Raw genomic sequence first — 24,105 nt, forward strand, 5'->3', positions numbered from 1 at the left:
TGGACAAGAGCCCCAGGTGTCTTGGTCTTGTCTCCCTTGGCACAACCCCCTGTCCTATGAGCTGAGACAAGAGCAATTGTGACCTCAGTGTCCTACCATGTCCAAGGTAGAACCTTTGTCTCATGAGAGAAAACAGTGTAAGAATTGAGTCCCAAACTGTTGGCTGCACTTGTCCAGAACTTTGCCTCATCAACAAGCATCTTGGGGCAGTATGACAAATGCTAATGCCCTGTCCTTCTCAGGAAGGCAAACCTCCAACCAGGACCTGGGGGGAGTCAGAAACTTGTGTTCTTGGTTGTACAAATCTGGGTGGAGTTCCCAGCTCAATGAGTGGAGGGGGTAACAGTACAGATCTTCAAATACTAAAGATTCATCATTTTATGGAGTTTTAGTAAATATTCTTGAGTAAATGTGTCCTTATTTGCTGTATATCTGTAGCAGCACTTCCATTTTTGTATGCTCATAAGGCCAACTATTTTTAAATGGGTTTTTAAAAAATAATTTTCATCAGTTTTGCTGAGGAGTGATTCTGAGTTGCACACCATCATGCCAGAAGTGGAGCCAGGAAGGGGAAACTGATCCAGTATAGATTAGCATTCTCTTTAGCTGAGGGCTTGATGTATCTTTGGTTGCTAGTGGAAAGCCTAAGATATATTTGTAGTATTAAAAATAAAAATTAAAAAATAATTTTCTAATGTTAGTATCTTAGAAGCAAAACATAAGATGGCAATTCCTGTTGATGATTTGTTGCTTGAATCCTCTGAGAAGAAATCTTTAGAGAAATGGAGACATAGGAGGTTGCCAGGCATTTCTCAAGGGAGATCATATGTGCATTTCTAGCAGCCAGCACTCATGTCTTGGGATGGATATTCTGCTGTAAAGAGAGTAAGAGAGTTCAATAGCAGGTATCAAAATCTAAATCAACCTCATAAATATAATCATAGTAAAGAATATGTAAAGACTAAAGAGACTCAGTGATATAACAGCCACTCTTAATGGACACTTTCTACCTTTTAAGGAAGTACACTTACTATCTCTAATTCTCATGATCACACAGTAAATTAGATATTCCTACATTTATGCAGGAGATTAGACCTAATCTCTTCTATTTAACATAGTATTAGAAGCACTAGCCAGTGTAATAATACAAGGGAAAGAAATAAAGAGATTTAAAATTGGAAATGACATAATAAATCCTCTCTTAATACACGACATGATATTAAATATAGAAATATCAAAGATTTCACCAAAAAATAATAGAAAAATAAACAATTCAGCAAATTTGGAGGATACAAAATCAACAATTAAAAATCAATTGCATTTTTATACACTAACATGACAATTCATAAAATTAAGAAAGCAATCTTATTTAAAATAGGATCAAAGAGATTAAAATAATTAAATATAAATTTAGCCTAGAAGAAGACTTGTAAACATTGAAAACTATAAACATTGCCAAAAGACATTAAATAAGGTATAAAAAATAGAAAGACACCCACGTTCATAGGTTGGAAGTTTTAATATTGCTAAGATGTCAGTACTATCCAACACATCCTACAGATCTGATGCAAGTCTTTTCAAAATTCCAATATTTTTCCAGAAAAGAAAAAGTCGTTCTAAAATTCATAGGGAATTTCAAGAGACCCCAAATATACAAAGAAAAAATCTTGAAAGAGAAGCACAAAGTGGGAGATATCATACTTCCTGATTTCAAAACTGACTACAAACTATTGTAATCCAAATAGACATATAAACCAATACAGTAAATACATATTCTCATATGCGGCCAAATGATTTGGTAATTGTGTCAAGACCATTCAGCGGGGAAAGCACAATATTTTCAACAAGTAATACTGGGGAAATTCGACATTCAAATGCAAAAGAATGAAGTTATACCCTTACCTTCCTCCATATTCAAAAATTTACTCAAAATAAAACAAAGATCTAAATGTAAAAGCTGAACAAAATCTCTTAGAAGAAAACGTAGGGGAAACCCTTCATTCTATTGCATTTGGCAATGATTTCTTGGATATACACCAATGTGTGTGCAGACAACAAATGAAAAAATAGATAAATTGGCTTTTACAAAAACTTAAAAATTTGTGCATATCAAAGGACAATATCAAAAGATAAAGGGAACTCACAGGATGGGAGAAAATATTTACAAATCATACATTTGATAAGAAATTAATATTCAGAATATATAAAGAACCCTTTAACTCAGCAACAACAAAAACAAAAAACAAAGAGCTCAATTCAAAAATAGTCAAGGACTTGAAAAGACCTTCTCCAAATAACAGAGATAAATGGCCAGTAAGTACCTGAAAAGGTGCTCACCACCATTATTCATTAAGGAAATGAGATATATTTCACACACATTGATATGGTTGCCATTTCTTTAGAAACAGAAAACAAATTTTGGTGAGGATGTAGAGAAATTGAGAACCTTGTACATCATTGGTAGGAATGCAAAATTGAACAGCTGCTGTAAAAAACAGTATAACAATTCCTCAGAAAATTAAACATAAAATTACCATTTGATTCAACAATTCAACTTCTGGTTATATATCTCAAAAGAACTGAAAGTAAGAACTAAAACATATAGTTGTACACCAGTGTTTATAATAGCATTATTCAAAACAATAAAAAAATGGAAACAATCTAGTTATCCACCAACATATGAATGGGTAAATAAATTGTAGTGTATTAGCTGGTCAGAATGGCTGTCATCAAAAGAACACAAATAACAAATATTAGCAATGATGTGGAGAAAAGTAACCCTTGGTAGCCTCTTGGTGGGAAAGTAAATTCATGCAGCCACTGTAGAAAATATTATGCAGATTTCTCCAAAAATCTCAAAACAGAATAACTATATGACCCAGCAATTCCACCGCTGGGTATATAAAACCAAAACCAAAAACAAATACAAAAACAATAATTTGAAAAGATACATGCATGTCAATGTTCATAGCATCATTATCTACAATTGCCAAGGTATGGAAGCAACCTAAGTGTTCATGAGCAGATGAATGGATAAAGAAGATATGATACACACACACACACACACACACACACACACACACACACACACACACAATGGAATACTACTCAGCCATAAAAAATGAAATTTTGCCATTAACAGCAACATGGATGAACTTGGATGGCATTATCTAAGTGAAATATGTCAGACAGAGAAAGAAAATTACTATATGATATCACTTATATGTAGAATGCAAAAAATACAACAAACTATTGAATATAACAAAAACAACAACAAAAAAGAAGCAGACTCACAGATATAGAGAACAAACCAGTGGTTAACAGTGGGAAGTCCAGTGGGTAATATAGGTGTGGAGGAGTGGGAAGAGTGGGAGTGACACAATATTGAGTATAAGACAGGCTACAAAGATGTATTGCACAACACGGGGAACATAGACAGTATTTTGTAATAATTGCAAATTAAGTGGAAATGCAAAAGTTCTTTTAAAATTAAAAATTAAAAAATAAAATAGAATGTAGTACATTCTTACCATGGAATATTATTCAGCCTTAAAACGAAGGATATTCTAACACATGTTACAGCCTAAATAAACCTGAGGACATTATGCTAACTGAAATAAGCCAGTCACAAAAAGAAAAATACTATACGATGTCATTTTTATGACTTATCCAGGGTAGTTAAATTCATAGAAACAGATAGTTTACTCAAGATTACCAGGAGCGTGGGGAGAGGGAAATGGGTACTTGTTCATTGGATACAGAGTTTCAGTTGAGCATGATGCAAAGGGTTGGAGGTAGATAGTGATGGAGATTGTAACATCTATGTGAATTTACTTAATTCCACAATTTGTACACTTTAAATAGATAAAATAGTAAATATTTGTGCATATTTCATCAAAATAAAATAATTAGGTACTTTAAGTGGAAGGGAAATACAAATTGATTGTCTGCATTTTCTATATAAGTGGACAGTCAGCAGGGACAGAGAGAGATTGGTGCCTTAGACCAAATATATCAAGGGAGGAAATCATTACTCATGTTCGATCAGGGACTGTTTCCTGGGCAAAGAGTCGGCACCATATTCAATACAGCCTGGGACCACTGTCCACAAAACAGTGGGCCACTTGTCCACAAAAACAGTGGTCAGAGAAAAAGATCACATTATCTGAAGTAAAAGAAATTCCATCCAAATAACACTGTTGAGTAGCACAACCACACTTCCATGGAAAAATAGACACAAGGAAGAACATTCTAGAGTTGACATATCATTCCTAGTACAGTCATAGAAACAGAATCCACTTTAGTTTATTTAAAAATATAATAAATTTGTACAGGTGATAGAGGAATAGAGATCAAAGAACACAAAATTCTTCTTCAAAGCCTTGAGATTTTTGCCTATTGGTAATAGGAGGGATATTTATTACCCTTTGAAAAGATAAACAAATGACACACTTATTCATTCATCCAACCATTAATCTATTTATTCATTGTTTCAATCACCATGCACCCTGGGTGTTACCTTATTTTAATGTTATCATATTTGGTCCTTAGGGCTCTATAATACACAACTATATCCCCAGGCTATATGCACTAGGTTGAAACCAAACTTAAAAAATGATTATTTGATTGCTACTTAGATTCTTGGTCACTACAAATAAGATATACACACACACACTCACACACACACACACACACACACATACATACATACATACACATATATACACACACATATATAGGACATATACATATATACACACATATATAATTACAATATTTATTTCTGCCTAAATAACATTATGTAAGGCCCAGACAGGGTGTAAGCTGCATGAGGATAAGATCTTTATTTTTCTCTCTTTACATAATCCAGAACAATGGCAGGGAGGACATAAGAATTTAGCAAACAGTGTAAATAATTAGAACTAAGCATTCCTTAATGAGGATTAGAATAGATATGTGAATAAACTGTTAACTACTTTTTAAAGCCTTTTTATTTTTCCAAGTGATCATTATAAGTCAGTTTTATTATTTTTGTATTGAAAGGAAATAGAAACAGTATTTCAAAGAGATGTCTGCACTGATGTTTATTGCAGCATTAGCCATAATAGCCAAGAAATGAAAACATCCTAAATGCCCATCAACACATGAATGGATACAAAAGATGTGGCGCATATACACATACACAAGGGAATATTATTCAGTCACAAGGAATGAGGATATCCTGCCATTTGCAACATCAATGGGTCTTGAGCACATTATGCTTAGTGAGATAGGTCAGAGAAAGATAAGTACAGTGTGATATCACTTACATGTTGAATCTAAAAAAGGCAAGGCTTCTCTTTGCTCTTCAATTCAGGATGTGTCTAGTCCAGGGAATTAGAACATCTGCTTAAGTCAAGCTCTCAGTGGGGACAAATATACAGACACTTCTGTAGAATTGTTTGCTTTTCCACTAAACCCCACGATATATTTGTCACATATTCATTACTATATGGTTTCTTCTTTTAAAGGCAAAGCCATTCATTCCTCCTTCTGAACACCTGAAGCCATGGCTAGATGGAATCATTTAAAGTCTCCAGTGCAGATGAGTTAACATCCTCACAGAGATACAGAGACTGTGTGCATAGGTCACAGAGGGGGAGACTGTAATGAAAGAGTTTCTTCTGCTCCTCTGGCCCTTAAGTCAACTTAGAGACTTTAATCTAATATTTAAAATCCAAACAATATATTACCTCAGAACTTTGGAGTGTTCATGGATTTCTGGCAATTGAAAACAATCACGCATGTGTCAGCTTTTTGTTTTTTCCAGAAGTTTCTACTAAGTACCCTTTGTGCCAAAACATACACTATGAAGATGTACAGAAAAAAATACATATAATGGTGTCTGTCTTCAGATGAACTTTACTTTTATTTGAAAACAAATACTAGACCAAGTTAGTTGCACCTGGGCCAAGACAGCATTTATTACCATGATGCCATGTGCATCTCTAACAGGGAAACTGTGATGTCTTTTCAGGATCTGAACATAACTGGTAGCTTGGATTCTGATTCTGAGAGTCCTTGAAATGTTTGGGCATTCTCATTTCCCAGCACACAGATCCAAGTACATTTCCAGAACTCCCCTTGGAGAGGGACTGTGAAAATCATTATCATTTATCCTCATCCCAGAGTTGAAATGTCCTTTCTCTTGGGATCCTGCCCTCCCCTCCAGGTGATAGATCCATTATCTGAAATTGGTTCAGATCAAGGCTAGTGATTATAACCTTTTATCTATGCTACCTCCCAGCCTCCTATAAATATCCTTGATTCCATTTAATTGTTTCCTCCCCATTCCTTTTTTCTCTACAGACACCTTGTTTTATTTGCCATCTTCAGAATTTTCTCTGGTCAGGTCTGCTGGCTGTCACTCCAACCATATTATAGACTGAATGAATGTGTTCTCCAAAGTCCATTTGAGGAAACCCCAACTCCCAATGTCTCAATGTGTTTGGAAGTGGGGATTGGGGGGATTAGATAATGAGTGTGGGGTCTTCATGAATCTAATTAGTGTCCATATAACTCAGAATCATAAGATCCATTCTCTCTCTCTCTATCTCTCTCTCTCTCTTCATCATGTGAGGACACAGTAAGAAACTTGTCATCTGTAAAGCTGGAAGACGACCCTTACCAAGAAAATAACAATGCTGGCACACTGATTTTGAACTTACAGCCTCCATAACTGGGAGAAATAAATGTTTGTTTTCTAAGCCACACAGTCTATGGTAATTTGCTATAGCAGCCTGAGCTAAGACAAAACACAATGCTCGTTACTCTCATTGTACGTACTTGGATTCTGATGTTTAAATACCAACACTTGGCCTCTGTGTGTCTGGCTTTATCATTCCCCAGTACTGTCAAGGCATCCATTTCTGCAGTAGTGGATCAACCCTTCTGTACTTGTCTACAGCAGAGACACCACCACTGAACTTAAGGTTGATGGGAATTCCTCTCAGCAGTGAATATTCTTAATATTTAGCAATTTGTTTTTAAACACATTAAAAGTGTAATTCAAACCTATGAAGTAAAGGTTACTCTTGCTGAGATTTCAAGGGGTAACAGGAAATTTCATACCTTATTTTTGAGGCAAATGTAAGGGATTAAAAACCAAGGCCAAAGTGAAAACAAGATTAGGATGCAAATTTTATTTTCTAGTATTTTGATCTTAGTCTTAGACCCCTTATTGAAGAGGTTAATATAATTTCTAGAAGCAATGAGCAATTCCATTTATTCACATTCCATTTACTATTTTAAGTATTAGTATTATACTTTGCTTTCTTTGTTATTTGAGATATGATAACACAAGCTATCTTTGCAAAATTGAAAAGATAGAGTATATAATGAAAATCATGTGTCCTTTCCATCCCTGTTGCCAAGCTATTCTCTCCAGGAAGAAGCAATGATACCAATTTCTAATGAATCTTCCAGAAATGTTCTATATATACATATGTATGAGTGCCCACAATAATTGCCTTTTTTTATGGTGAACATTTTATACTAACTGTTTTGTGCCTCATTTTTTCACTCTACAGTATATCTTCCAGATTGTTCTATACTTATACAAATAGAGCTCCACTATCTATTTACTAGCCATTTAGTATTCTAGTCTATGTGCATGCAAAATAAATATTACCAAATTACATAAATGAGCATTAAGTGGTTTGCAATCTTTTGCCATTAGAAGCAAAGCCACAGTGAACCTCTTGTATGTATGTACATATGCATATATATGATTTTGCACACATATATGTTTCCTAAAAGTAAACACACTATATTAAATTGTCCATGCATTTATTCTATCTAATGTGGGCCAGATATCAATATTCTCTAGAAGCCACTTTTTATATTCAAAGCATTGCTGAATGAATGTGAAAAGCATGCATATCAGAAATAGGCCAGAGCATATACATGTATAATATATTATATATCTGATTCCTTTACAAGGAGAGCTACTTCTTTTTAAATACTGAGCCAACTCCTTTCACAACGTTACCAAGAATGTTAGCTGGGGCAGGCAATAATGAAGTGATTCTTTTGCCAAGGTTGTCCAAGGCTTGTGCAAGCAAGGTACTATCATCATTTTTAGTATCAACAATCCTCTTTCTCAAACGATTTATCTCTGCATTCATCTCCTCACATTTCTTTCTAAATCCTTCAGTATGCAGATCTTCTTGGACCTTAAAAAAAAAAGTGAGGAAGGAAATAAAACTTTTTAAATCCCCCATTTTTTTAAGGATTTCATTTTGTCAAACTTTAAAACTTTGTCAGACTATCTTGTATTAATTCCTAAAATTGTTCTCTCTTAATCATGAAAGGAGACTCTTGTAACAAGGAATATTTCCTGGTTTGGACATAGATATTAAGAGAAAGTGTAGTTTACAGCCTTAATAATATTCATATACTGTAAGGTTTGGCCAGGAGGCTAAGCCTGACATGAGGACAAATGTAATATGTTCCAGTCAAAAAATGCAAGTGAGAGGTAGCCTTGGTCTAACTGCACTAATTCTCAGTCCCACTCAGGATGGTACTGTCACCCATATTGTAGAAATCTGTTATAAACACATGGTCACAAAATTATAAGAATCTCTTATAAATCATGTTCAGATGGACAATGAGAAAAATCCCTCCAAGCCACATGATAGCTTGGGGATCTGTCCACACCTGGAGGCAATGCAGCAAGTGTAAAATCTATCATTTCCCTGTGTTTTTAAGTCTGGACATTTCTAGTAGTTTTATGTCAGCACAGATCTACCTCAGAGCCTTGGGCTGAGCAGGGCTTCTGGTAAAACGTAGTGATCTTGGTAGAGCATACTAGTTGTTGCACATATTAAACACAGTAGTTGGAATACCTGTTCAATCAAGCCCTATGAGATAATTTTAAAATTCCTAAAATGACTATTAAACCCTATTTATATTATCTGAAAGCTTGGAGTGGGGGCCATGGTTATCCTGAATTCTCCAAAGTCTACTTACAGAGTAGAACTCAAAGGTTTTGGAAGGATACAAAATCTTCAGGGTTTTAAAAAAATCACAAGCAGTAGATGCACTGGTGATCCCTGCATGATCTTGCTGTAACACCCACCCATCCCTTGCTGAGGAACCAGCACAGGCTATCAAGCTCTACTACTACCACAGCATGATTCACCTTCAGCTGATGCTCCAACATCTTGCTCTGCTCTCTCAGCAGGTTTTCTCTTTCCCTCACCAGCTTCTCCATCAGCTGGTCTATGTGTTCCTGGAGACTCCTATTCTGAGCCTCCACCTGCTGCTGCTGCTCCTGCAGTTTCTGTTTCAGCAGCTCCTGTTCTTTCTCAGCTGTCTCCTTCCTGGCCCACTCCTCTGCCCCAGGGAGGTTTTAGAGAGGGAAGAAAATAAGGTAAGAAATGACCTCCACCCTCCTGAGCTCAGAGACAAAACCAAATTGAAGAGAAAGGTAGGAAATCTCTGAAGTCCACCCGCACCCCATGTCCACACCATTAACAGCACACTTCAGAATGTGAGGGGAAAGGTTCTGTCTGTCTGGCATCCAACCACAGTTCTATTTGCTGTTTCCAAATGCAGCAGGGTTGTTCCACAGAAAGGAAGGAAGCTCCTTGTATTGGGAAGGTTTTGCTCTCACACCTGTCAGAGGGCACTGCAAGAACCTACTCATCTCACTGTGAGCCCAGCCCTACCCCGTACCTGCTATGGCCTTCTCCCCATCAGTGAGGGATTTATCTGCCTGCAGGATGGATTTCTCTATTGCCACCTGTGACTGCAGAAAGCTCTGGAGGACCTCATTTGCCTGAGGAACCAAGAAGGAGCACAGAAATTAGATTTCCAATAGAGAGATTAGTACTGCCAAGACAAGTATGTCCATGTAAATTTTACTTCATGTTTAAAATTCCATAATGGTTCCTTACAAGTCCAATCTCCTTAGAGTGACCTATCTCCCTCCAGTCTCTTGCCCAGTGCTACTTCTTCCTCTGCACCCTAGATTCCAGCTAGTCAGAACAATGTTCAGTTCTACAAACCCAAAATCTCTGGTTCTTTTACATACCTGCCTTCCCAATGTGAAATATTGCCTCTAAGTTGTGCTACTGTTCTCCTCTGCCACTAGCTGATTATAACTTTAGACAACTTATTTTAACCTACCTATGCTTCTCAGTTCAGATTTTTAAAATGTTGATAATGAAAGTAGATGCTTCTTAATGCTATTTGAAAGATTAAATTAGTCTAGGGAAAGAGCTTAACATTTTGGCTATAGGAAACAAAAGTTCAATATATATTAGTTGCATTATTATTGTTGTTGTTTTTTATTTTTATGATTGTTTCTACCACCTAAGTAGCTCTTTCCTGAGTGTTATAACTTTGTATGCAATTGTTTATGTAGTTGATTTCCTACCTCAATTGTAGTCATCCTTGGATACAAAGACTGACTTGTAAATTGTCAGTGCTCAACATATCAAATATCATGTTGTTGAGTAAAAAAATGAATAATTTCTGTTCTGTCTCTTGTGGATTTAAGAAATCTGTACTCATGGTTGGGAGTCGACATTTCTACTCTCTTCAGGAATAAATAGCATGCAGTGGACCTTAAGAGCCAAAACTGCTCAAATGGCCCCATGCTCTCTCTTTATGCATGCATGGAGCTGAGCTCTCAGATTTTCAGGAGACCCCTTTGACTCTATTCTGTAGGTTCCCCATGTTTCCCTTATTCCTTACCTTCACTCCTTTCCTGGGCACTTGATGATATTCCCTTTCAATAATTTCCTTTGCTTTCCTGTAGAGATCATGACCTCCAGGAACAGAGAAAGTTCCTGCTGAGATACTTTCCATTAGTGTCTTTGAAAGCTGATCAAGTTTAGTCTGGCAGTATTTGATTGATGTCTCTTCATTCTGCATCAAGAAATCCTCTTTCTTATTCTTTATGATTTCCTGGAGGGTAAAAAGATAGATGGATGTCACCAGAAGCAAGGAACAGAGGAGGTAAATTTCCAAAGTATCTGGTAGAAGGATTGGTCTAACTGTGGTCCTCATGAGAAAAGTATTCTGTTGGAGGACATGTAATAAAACAGCAGTCATAAGAGTTGATTTATTTACAGCCCTGGAAACTCTGGAAGACCATGGTAAATTTCCCTAACCTCCTTTTGGGTATTTCATCTGAGCTGTTGGAGTTGCATTACCTAATCTCTGTGGTTCCTTGAAGCTGCCACATTCAGTGATTCTATCTGTCTTCAATGATAGATACAAAAAGGAGTAACCTAAGCTGAAAGTGGCCTGAGATGTGGATCTGAAAAGAGAAATTTTTGTTCCTAAGCATAGGAGCGTGTTCACAGAAAAAGAAACCAGCTAAAGAATGTCTTTTGGGCGTTCTGCACAGGCTTGGAATCCACAGAAGTATTTATTTTAAGAGGATATCTATACTGATTTTGCATTGAAGGTCAAAGAGTGTTCCAGATAAACTGTCTGAGGTCTGGCAGTGAAAAAAGAAGGAAATGTAGTCCTTTGAAACTCTGTCCCTCATGAGGACATGGACTACTTTATCCCTGAGTAAGAGATGAGCCATGGGACCAGTAACGGCACTTCTAGGCTTCATTCTTCAAGGGGAAGAGACATATGGTAAATACTAAGACAGATTACCACAAGATTCTTCTGGAACTCCTGCTTGTCATCCTTGAAGGAGTGCTCCATGAAGACTGCAGTGGCTTCCCTCTCACAGGCAACATGCTCCTCCAGCAGCTCCTGCAGTGTGTCTGTGGGGAAGCTAACTCTCTGGGCCATCTGCTTGCTGTAGTGGTTGGCTGCCTTCTGAATGGCAGCTGAGTTCTCCAGCTGGGCCAGAGATGTCACTGCGTTCTCCAAGCAAGGTACTGCTCTGCTATTGATAGTGTCCACGTAGGTCACAAGAGTCCTCAGCCCTGAAGAAGCCAGAAAATTTAGGGGCTAAATATCAAGTTATCAGTCAATGGCTCCAGGATTCTGAGACTTCACTTCTAGGATCATATACACATGCACACACACAAACACACACATGCACCCCAAACTTCTTCTATTTTTATCACCTTCATTTTCCTACTGACCCTTCATTTTTATGGTTTTCCAGGCCACAGGACTAAAAATGTTAATATCTATTTCTATCTAACATACTAAGGGTTACCTGAAAAATACAGTGTCTCATTTTAAAAATTGAAAACAATATAGATTTCATAGGTAGGCATATGAAGGAAGGTGTACCACGTTTAATTTATTCCTAATTCTGAGGCTTTGAATGGATTTTCAGTGATTTATGGGCTAATACTTATTTTTGGACCACTCTAAATTCTCAAAATATCTTTTGAATTCTCCTTGTGAAGAACACTTACTGTATAGGGCTTCCTTTGAAAATATTGAGTATACTGTTTTTATACCAAGAGAGTGATTTCATTCTAAGTGGAGGATGTTTTCAGATAAATGGAAGCCACAGATATCAGTGACAAAAATTGCAATTTGGGGGAGGGATTTGTAAATCCCCCAAAGTGAGATAATTATAAGGTATACAGATTTCTTCATGGAGTATAAATGTCTGTAAAATCAGAATTCTTTATAGAATCAAACAAAAATACTAGAAAACTCATTATATTAAATATTCAGCACATATCAGTACCCACGGAAATGGGAAAAAGAGACTCACGTTTCCCAGTGACCATGATTCTTTCTGTGAGGGTCTTGGTCCTTGCATCAGCGAAGATGTAAGAACAGAAATTTTTTGTTTGCTCCTGGAATTTAGGATCCAATTGGTCTTCAGATACCATCCCAATATTGGCTAGAATTTCTTTGTCATTTGTTGGCCGGTCAAAGACAAAACACTTCCGTCTTGGAAAGAATTGCCTGATGCACTCTCTGGGTAGATTGGATGTTTGGGCTTTAGGATTCTTCCCTGAGGGACAGAAAAACAGGGATTAAAGTGTGGAGATTCTTGAGGCAAGGTGGCTACAGGTGCTTCCAGCAGGGATTTGTGTGTCTTTGCCATCTTCTATGCATAGAAATCCTTTAACATAGTCAATACTTCTTTGCACATCAGACTTACACCAATGATATAACTGTTGAGAAATGTAGGGAGAAATCTGATACAGTAAAGCAAACCTATGGCTGGTCTCTCCAGACCTGCACAGAGTAGAGTGGTTGTCTATTAGGTATCTACTGAACTAGCAGCTAAAAGGATGAAAGGTCAAATTAAACTTTCTACTCAACTCGACCTCATGTAGGAATTGAGCTGTGAAAGCAAAAAGAAGAGCTAAAAACAAGGGATCATGGACAATAATTGGAATATTAGGAATGACACCATCATTATATAAGGAAAACTGTTTTGATGCTAAAAGTAATTGATGTAGTGTTATCTATTTTTTAGCAAAAACCTCTGAAGGGTAAATGCACCTGAAATGTAATTTTAAGGTATCACCACTAATCTATAAACTCTTGAGTAAATGATTATATCTGGTCCTCTCCTGCCATCCAATCTCTCAATAGGTGTTTTGAGAAAGCATAAATAGAAACATGAAAGTAAGAATGAATAAATTGGAATTGATATTTTTCACAAGGTTTCGATAGACACGCATCCTTGTAAATGTAACCCATGAAAATAATTTATTATCTTGTAATTAAATCATGGGTAAACATGTGGGAATTAAGAGAAAGCTATGATGTGGAAGATAAAATGAATGTTCTAATAATTAGTATTATTGAAAAGGCATAGATTGTAAAGACAGTCACTTCTTCAGGTTTATTTAGAGCATACAATCATTTTGTAGATGATATAATTATACAGGATTAGAAAATTATATATCCCTCTTTGATAAAAATAATATGTGAAATATATATTTTGTTCATTAGATAGGCTTTTCACTGCAGTTTCATGTCTAACAATTAGCTGATTAGTTGTTTTCTTCAACAGAAACAAGCAGAAGCCAAAATAGGAAACACAGTGTCCAGTCTTCAGAAAGTTTCAGCACCCATTTAAATCTGGATGCTAAATTTAAAGATGTATAAAAAACAAATTGGCTTTAAGTAATTTCACTTTACACTTTACTTTTCTTAAGTAAACTTCAACTGTAGCCCCTAGATCTTTGCAACCCACTTTCCAGCCACCATTTCCACAGACTTTGATTTAGCCTCAAATACAAATGCAATCACAGAGATAAGGGACAGTGTTTAGTAGATCCCACCCTCTATTGGACCATACACTTCCCAGGCCATACTCTGATACCTGGAATCAGCTTCAGGGCATTCTCCAAGTACTTATCATCTGTGATAGGCTGACCATGTAACTTCAGCTCCAGGGTGAAATCCCATACAGTCCAGATTAAAGTCTGGAAAGAAACTCACAAATTCTGTGGAATCTTCTACTCTATCAGGTGTTTGAGAGGACTTCACCCTGATGAGTTTTGCAAGTTCTGTCACATAACTAGGACTTGGTTAAGGAAAATAAACTCACTACCAACAATTCCCACATTTCTCGAATATAAAAGTATTATAAGCACTCTCTTTTGCCATGTATCCCATCTGCTCCACCCAAGGAAATTAAATGACAGGGAAGGAGAGACTGATTCTATCTCCATTCCCATGAATTCAGTGAAACAGTGTTTCAAGACCTGGAAGGATACTGCAGCTGCTCCAGGGCCTGGGGGTTGATGGTGCTCATGCTGTTGTAGACAAAGCTACTGCACAGAAGCACGGCCAGGGCAAAGATCCATGAATCCTTCTTAGACTCATCCTAGAAATCACATTAGAAAAAGAGAATTAGAAATTTACCCCTAAATTAGAAGTTCTTCCATACACTTATTCATTCATGGTTTCATTTATTATTTCATCTAACCTACTCACCATGCTAAGAAATTGCTTGAAGACAGATGTAAATGAAGATATCAACTTTGACAATTACAGAGACATTTCTTGTGTTTACAAATTTTTCATATATAAAAGAATTCTAATATTCACAGTGCTTTCTTTTTCCTCGATTGGATAAAGTAAAATAACATATACAGAAAAACTAATACAATACCTGTTGTGCAATTAGGTATGCAGTGATGAATGTGGGCACTTATTCATTCTACATATATTTATTAATCAGAGTCCATATAAAATATATCATAGTTGGTATAGCTGGGCATTAAAATTGTATACAATCAATAAATAATTGCAGGAAGCTATTAAATATCCCCCACTGTTCTTAGATATTAAAAAAGCAGTGCTGAAATTGAAAATTATTCGTTTCAATATGACTATTTCAAAGCAGTGAGCAAACATCCATAACAGTATGTGCAACAAAGATAGCAGTATCTGTAAAAGGCTTACTCTCAGTAATGTATATAAGCAGTAGAACCTATAGCTTTAACACTAAAGTAAAATTTAGAAGTCTATCAAGGAAAAACAGAGCTATGAAAGTTGGAGAAAAAATTTATGGTCTGAAACCTTCCTCAAAGTCTTGAGCTGAATATTAAAGAACTGGTAAATATGGAACTGAAGAAATGAAGGAGATCTCAAAGACAGAAACACCCAGAGAAACAAAATTAGAGATGGGAGAATACAGGGGTCTTGTAGTTAAAATGGAGTCATTTGACTTGACTGGAGCTGATGGTAAGTGGAGAAGTTAAGGGGAGCTTTCATGCAGCCTAATCAAGGGCCTTAAAGCCCAGGCTAAATTGTATAAATCATAGCATTGTCTAAATAATGGCATAAACCAGAAATTGTTTTTATTATAAATGACATGTAAAGTTGCTCCCAGTGCAAATGCAAAAACTGTGATTTTTGTAGAGAAGTTTCTAAATGGGAGTTTGGGGGGATAATATTCTATTCATTACTTTCTTTTCTCAAAACCCAATTTTTAAAAATAATCAATTAGGGTAAGAAGTAGCACTTACGGCAAACAATTATTTCAACAACAAGATTATATCATTGTTTTATATATGGCTTTAAAAAAAAGCACAGGAGAAGCAAGATGGTGGAGTAGAAGGATGCTTGCAGCTCACCCTCTCCCACAAATACACCAAAACTCACATCTATGGACCCACTCAGCCAACCAGATCACCTGCCAAACTCTGACAGAACATCGCCCTCTTTGAAAGATAGGGATGCCAAAAATCTGGTAGTAAAAAAGGGAAAAAAGCAAGAAGAAAAAGCAAAACAGTGTGAGACCGATCCCGCTGGGAGGGAGTGGCAAAGGAGGACTGGTGCTTGTTCGCTGGGTCTCACCTTTTCAAAGGAGGGGCCAGTGTGATGGAGGGGGAACAACCTCTGAGTCTCAGATCTGCCCCGAGCACCCCTTGATTGACAGAATTGAGGTAAATGGGCACAAAGTGTCCCCACAACACCCAGCCTGAGACAAAAACTGGCAGCTGGGGATGTGGCAGGTGGCCCGAGCTGGGCGGAGGACTGGGGTGGCTGCACTGAGGCTTACCAGGGGACTACAGGGTTCTGTGTACTGTGGTTAGGAGGGAATATGGAGCAGAACAACCTCAGTCCCCCATAAATTGTGGAAAAAGCAAAACAACATGGCTGGTGTGCCCTGGGGGGAGGGGTGCTATAGCCATTTTCTCCTCAGACCTATGCATTACTGGCACTTCTCATGAGAAAAGAGGTGGGGCACAGCCAAGTTGCCTATTCTCCTGTTCGCAGCACCCAGGCTGGGTTGGGGCTGAGCCCTGAATCTTCACACAGGGGATCTGCAACCTCCTAGTCAGGACTGAGACTTGTTTACAGCAGAAGTCAGATAGGATCTTTCTTCCCTGGTCCCTCAGAGAACTCAAACTGCCAAGACAAACAAGGAGCTGAGATTTGGCATGGAGCAGAGGCGGAGCTGTTCCACGGCCTTCCTTGAGCCCACCTTCAGAACGCCAACCCGAGGCAGTGTGGGCACAGCAGCAGAGCGACCAGCGCTGGGAAAGAGTGAGTGGCAACCCACTTTCCTGGCAGAAACACAGCACCTGACCATGGTGCTGGGAGAGGGTGCGATCCACCCACCTGCCTCCCCCGAGTGCAGCATCTGACTGCAGCATCAGGAGGGGGAGTGACCCTGCCCACCTACCAGATAAGAGCTCAGCACCTGACCCAGTGTTAGGAGGGGTGCACCATTTGCTGGTCAACAGCCACTGGGAGCAGCACAGAAGAGGGAGCCAACAGAGGGCCTCTGGAAACAGCAAGCTGAGTTCATGAAACAGGGCAAACATGTAAAGACATCTCAATAAAATCATTAAGAGCACAGCATCTCCATGAGAACTAGATAACTGTTACTCCTTAAGGCACAGTGCCAGAGAGATATGAGCAATATGAAGAAGCAGAGGAACCACTTTCAATTAAAAGAACAAGAGAAGTCCCCTGAAAGCACGATCAATGAAATAGACATTGATGGCCTACTAGATCAAGATTTCAAAAAAGGAGTGATCAAGGTACTGAGTGAACTAAAAGAAATAGTGTTTAGAGATATAAAATATGTCAAAAATGAAATAGAAACTATAAAGAAGAATCAAGTAGAATTAGTAAACTCATTTGCTGAGATGAGATCTGACCTAAAGGCTGTACAAAACAGGCTAGATAATGCAGAAAAACGAATAATTTACCTAGAAGACAGGGCAACAGAAATCACCCAATCAGAACAGCTGAGAGAAAAGCAAATAAAAAACAATGAAAACAATATAAGGGACCTATGGGATAATAGAAAGCATGCCAATCTATGCATAATAGTGGTTCCAGAAGGGGAAGAAAGAACAAAAGGGATTGAAAAGGTATTTGAAGAAATCATAACTGAAAACTTCCCAAGCCTAAAGGAATCAGATATCCAAGCACAGGAGGCTCAGAGGCTCCCAAATAGGAAGAACTGAAACAGACCCACACCAAGACATATCCTAATCATGATGGCCAGGGTCCAGGATAAAGAAGTGATCCTAAAGGCAGCAAGAGGAAAACAAATAGTGAGTTACAAGGGAACCCCTCATAAGGCTCTCAGCTGATTTATGTACACAAACACTACAGGCCAAAGGGAGTGGCAAGATATATTCAACGTCTTGAGTGCAAAAATAGCTGCAGCCTAGGATACTTTATCCAGCAAGGCTATCATTCAGGATAGAAGGAGACATAAATAATTTCACAGAGAAGCAGAAACTAAGAGTTTAGCAACTCTATACCCATGCTTAAAGAAATATTGAAAGGTCTACTCTAAATAGAAAAGAAGCAGGATGCTGCAAAAATGAGAAATTCATAACTGGAAAGGAGATAACTGCCATGAATTACAAAAAGAATAAACACAAAATTGTAAAAGAAGACATCTAAATCATTAAGAGTGGGAAAGGGAAGCTCGGAAAGCCATTGTGGTAAACAGTATGGAGATTCCTCAAAAGACTAGGAATAGACCTAACATATGACCCAGGAATCCCTTTCCTGGGCATAAATCCAGAAGGAACCCTACTTCAAAATGACAACCACACACCAATGTTCATAGCAGCACTATTTACAATAGCTAATACATGGAAAAGGCTTAAATGTCCATCAACAATTGACTGAGTAAAGAAGTCGTGGTATATTTATATGATGGAATACTATTCAGCCATAAAAACTGACAACATAACACCATTTGCAGCAACATGGATGTTCCTGGAGAATGTCATTCTAAGTGAAGTAAGCCAGAGAAAGGAAGAAAAATACCATATGAGATCACTCATATGAGGAATCTAAAAACAAAACAAAACAAAACATAGACACAAAACAGAAATAGACTCACAGACATAGAATACAAACTTGTGGTTGCCAAGGGGGCTGTGGGTGGGAAGGGACAGAGTGGGATTTTAAAATGCAGAATAGATTAACATGATTATACTGTATAGCACAGGGAAATATAAACAAGATCTTGTGGTAACTCACAGTGAAAAAAATTGTGACAATGAACATATATATGTTCATATATAATTGTAAAATTGTGCTCTACACTAGAATTTGACACAACATTGTTACATGAGTATTGCTTAGTAAAAAATGTTAAAAAAAAATTAACACAGACTTTCTAATTTCCATTGAGAAAAAAGAGAGAGCTATAAAAATGTGGGTACTATTTCCAAATAAGTCTCAAAGGGGGGAAAGGAGGGATAATTCATTTCACCCATTAGTAGAAAGCTAACACACAAAAAAACCCAGCTTAAAATGTTTCTTTTAGGACAAAAACTTACTTTTATAGAACTTGCACATTCAGAGGTGCCTCACAGATTTCCAGAACACTGTGAGTAGTTGATGAACTTCATCATAGAAAATGTAATCCCATCCCTTAAACCCAACCCTTAAATACACTCTTCACCTGGTAGCTAAGGAAGTGAATCAGAAATCTTTCCTCGCTCACAAATTGATGTTTCTCATCTTTCTTACTTATGCTTAAATGTAAGTTCTCAAAATGAATCAGGTGCTATCTGGATGATCTTTCAAGACTGAAGGACTTATTCCTCCAGCTGTCGGGAGTGCTGGTGGAAAACAGTCGTCAGGTGTCAGCCCTTTTAATTAGAAAGGCGTCTGGAGAAGCTCTTCAAAAATGTATCAGCACCCCTGTCCAAACTCTGGATAACTCAAAAAAAGCCATTCCAGCCACAGAACTCCCATGGAATTCCCAGAAATTGGGGATTGCAATGCAATGAATTTTCTTTCTCTCTCCAGCCTGCTTCTCTCCCAAATACATGGTGTCAAATCTGACTGCAGATAATGTGGTCTTGTCAATTGAACTAGAGACTCTTTTAGGGCAGGATCTTTATTTTGGTCACTGATATCTACAGTGCTAAGTCCAAAGGCCTGGAACTCAGCTGTTCAATAATGATTTACTAAATGTAATCAAGTCATCCACACAGTGCCAAGAAATAAAAGATTTAATCTAATACACCATGATAACTTACCTAGAAGTGACATTCAAACAAACCATAGTTTGCCTCATTTACTATCATTGATTTCTATATTTTACAGATTAAAGTAGTAAAATTTCTAGGCTCATGGAGAGATAAGGAGAAACTCCAGAATAAAAAGGATTTAACTATGAATTTCTGCCTTATCGTTCCCACATCCCCGAGGCCCTCAGTGTCCAGAAGGACCAGGGTATGATTTGGCTTACGTGAATGAGGCACACACCACATCCAGATGCCCTTAGTGTCAGACTGCACTGTTGAGCCTAGAGGAAAGCCTGTGAGGAGAGGTGAGAAAGCAGCATTCAGTGAGAGCAGACAATCTAAGAAACCAGGGGGCTACAGACTCAGTTCTTTGGAATGTCAGTACCCCAGCATACGTGATGGTGCTTTCCTCATTTCCTCAAGAATATCCTACTTTGTGTGTCATCTGTTTCAAAGAGGAAGGAATATTAATTGTGATAAGGATACCAAGCAAGGGCTCAACATGCAGGCAAAGGGGAATCCATGAATCAGACAAAATGGAGGTCACTGATAATCATAATAAGAGTATCTTGAAAGAATGGTGTGATTCAAAGCCAGAGAGAAATGGACTGAAGACAGACGTGGGAAGAGAAAAAAGTGGAAAAAATAAATCAAGATTATATTTTTTGTCAGACAAAATTATTTTTCAAAAGTGAGGAGAGATGTTAACCACAGTAGGATATGACATACAGGAAATATTTTTAAGATTATAGATATTTGAACATCTTTATATGTTGATGAGAATATTCCATAAAAAAGCAAAATGTGTTTCAAGAGAGAGTAGACACAATTGCAAGAGTCAAGTGATTATACATGTAAAATAAGGTAGGATTGTGTGACTTGTTAGGAGAAATTTTGCTTTACAGGAATAAAACATAGAATATGGTAACAAATTACAGTAAGATAGTGATTTAGCAGTGAGAAATAGGAGAGGAAAGTTGATTTGTTAAGAGAAGTTTGGTTCTCCCTGCACACGATCAGGAACAAAAATGAAGAAGCTGAGGTATTAGCTAGAATCAAGCAATTAGCCCTTGACCCAGTAAAATACTCACCATGATTCTGACCTGCAAGACAGTTCATCAAGTAGGATTTTCCCGTATGATATGGTCCTACAATGGCCACCACAACCACTGGCTGAGAAATCTCACCAAGAATCTGTAGAGCTTTTTGGTTCACTGACAGCAATTCATTGACACTTTCCAGCAGACAAACATGGTCCATCAAGTTGGGTCCAGATGCCATGGCAACCTAACAACCTAGAAGAGCTTCCTAGTGGAAATCAGATTATAAAGTAATTCTTTAACTCAGACTTATACAAAGCATCCATCAACTTAGGATAGGGTAAGTAAGACTTCTGTGTTTTCCATGAGACAAAATGTAACCTAGAATTAGCATACTGCAGAGGTTTTCCCCCATCATTCCCTCAAGTCTCTCATGATGTTGGTAGTGAAATAATATATCACTCTCCAAACTGTTACTTCAAAATAGTAATATAATTAAAGTTATTGTTATGATGCACTGAAGGCCTACAATATACAAAGCCTTTTGATATTAACTTTCATATCCAGCTAAACTGATATTCACAAGAAGCTGAAAGTTAGAAAAAAATATAACTACTTTGGAAATGGGGTAAATGGTTCTCACAAAGGCTGAGTGAATGTCATTGAGCAAGGATTAAAAATCTACATACTTGAGCAAAATAACAGACTAGCAAGCTCTAAGCTCTTGTTTCCCCAAGGAGACATCAAAGACTACCAAAATACTGGCTAGAATAACCTTACAGTAGTTCCATAACAGTCGAAGGTCCAAAGCAACCAACCAAATACCAAATCAAGAACAGCCTCATTCAAAATGGTAGGACATTCTGTGGTGTTTTTGTTGCCCTTGGTCCCCATTGTGGTAAAGTCTTTGAGGAAGTGGCAAATCATTTTCCAATTCCCCCCCGATTCAGAGAGAGTGAATTTTATAATGTTCTAACCTTTCAGGGCTGCCTCTTCAGGTCTCTGTTTCACCTCACATGAATCTCAGGGAAGGATGGCAGAGGGGTAGGTGGTGGTAAAACTTGGATATCAGGTGGAAATAAGCAGAGGGCATTTCTAAAGAATAATGTGGAGAGACAGCTCCATGGATGCCTAGAGCAAGAGGTTACCAGTAAATATATAAAATAGACTATCTAAGATATCAATCGAGTTTCCAATTCCTTTCTTCAAACTCAACAGAGCAGAGCAGACTGCATTTACAATGATCTGACATCTCATAGGCTGCCTGAAAGACTGTTATCTTTTCCCCTAACTGGATCTTAGGCAGGGAGAAGCATTGGGCATTGCTTGGGAAAGCTGCAGGGAGAATGACCTGCAGACACCAATGACAAGACATTATGGGTGTGTGATATTGAGATTTATAATAAGAAATAAAAATGTGATTGTTGTCCTTATTCCTGGTATATAACTCTTAAAACCCTATGTGATGAGAGAGATTAAATTATTTTTCTTATAACTTTTGGTCTTTTGTCCTCAATTCTTAAAATATCTCCAGACTGATAAAGATGAAAGGAGAGTCTTTTGTTATTCATAAAAAACACCTTTCAACCACATGTGAGTTTATGTTAATGAGGTGATTTTGTAAAGCCCCTAGATCACTACAGAATGGAGTTGGTTGCTAGAGGAATCAATGTTATTAGAAAGTTAGAACATTTAGCCTGATGCTCCAACCACTGGGGAGCAGAGAAGAGCTGAAATTTGAGTTAATCACCAATGACCAATAGTTTACTCAGCCATATCTAAGAAGTCCTCCATTAAAAAAAAACTAACTGAAGGGGCTCAGAGTGCTTCTGGCTTGATGAACATGTGGAGGTGGTTAGAAGGTGGCGCATCCAAAGGGGTCATGGAAGCTCCATACCCTTTTCTCAATACCTTACCCTATGCATCTATTCTATTTTGCTGTTTATAGGTTGTATCCTTTTTTAATATAAACCAGTAATCTAGTAAACAATCTTTCCTGAGTTCTTAAGCCATCCTAACAAATTATTGAACCTGAGGAAGAGATGGTGGGAAACTCCAATGTATAGCCAGTAAGTCAGGAGTACAGGTGACAACTGGGATTTGTAATTGGCATCTGAACTGAGGGGAAGTCTTGTGGGACTAAGCCCTTAACCTGTAGGTTATGAACTAACTCTTGTCAATTAGTGTCAGAATTGCTTATTGTGAAAAAATGCTCACATATATGGTGACCAGGAGTAAGTATAGAGAATAGAGAGTTGAGAGGAGAAATTGAATTTTTCCTTTTTTTTTTTTTTTGCAGTGTGGAGACACACAATAGACAATCAAATTTCCAAGGAGACACACTTTGGGAACTTAATATACTTAAAGGAGCACATATATGGGAAAACTGAAAAAGTAACACACAGGTCGAGGGAAGATGCATGCTCAAAAAAGCCTAAAAAGACTACAGCTTCTCCTAAGCTTCTTCTTAAGCCTCAAAATCAAGGGCCAGCTTAGGGAAAGTCTTCCTTGTCACAAAGCGAGTATGCAAAGAATGGGAAAGGTGACTGCTTTCATAAATGCTCAATTTTCAGGGGGTCGGAGGGTAATAACTCAGTAGTAGAGCAGGTACTTAATGTGTCCAAGATCCTCAGTTCAATATCCAGTACCTCCATTTAAAATAAATAATTAGATAAGTAAATATACAATTTTTCAACAACAACAACAAAAATCACAAGGCATACAAAATAAATGAAAATATGTCCCTTCCAAAGGAAGAAAATAAAGTGGTAAAAAACAAAAAACAACCCTGAAGAAACATATGCATTAGATGTTTTAGGCAAAGACTTTAAAACAACTTTTTAAAAACATGATAAAAAAGCTAAAGGAAAACTCAGAAAAGAAAATCAGGAAAACAATATGTGAACAAAATGAGAAAATCAACGAGATAAAAATAATAAAAAAGGAACAAAACTGAAATTCTGAAGCTGGAAAATACAATAAATGAAATTACAAATTTTCTAGAGGACTAGACTAGGGGATATAGCTCAGGGGAAGAACATTTGAGTGCACATAAAGGGGATTAGAATTGCACAGGCAAAGAGACTCAGCAAACTTGAAGACAGGACGTTTGAAGTTATTAAGTCTCAGGAGCGGAAGGAAGAAATAACTTTTTAAAAGTG

At 37.5% G+C, this 24,105-nt stretch overlaps 1 pseudogene; it reads right to left on the reverse strand.

Annotated features, from left to right (window-relative positions):
• Positions 1-7,985: 7,985 nt before the first annotated feature.
• On the reverse strand, positions 7,986-21,185 carry LOC140691395 (guanylate-binding protein 6-like; annotated as a pseudogene).
• Positions 21,186-24,105: the final 2,920 nt, after the last annotated feature.

Source organism: Vicugna pacos, chromosome 35 (genome assembly GCF_048564905.1).
Source record: "Vicugna pacos chromosome 35, VicPac4, whole genome shotgun sequence".
NCBI classification, from domain to species: Eukaryota; Metazoa; Chordata; class Mammalia; order Artiodactyla; family Camelidae; genus Vicugna; species Vicugna pacos.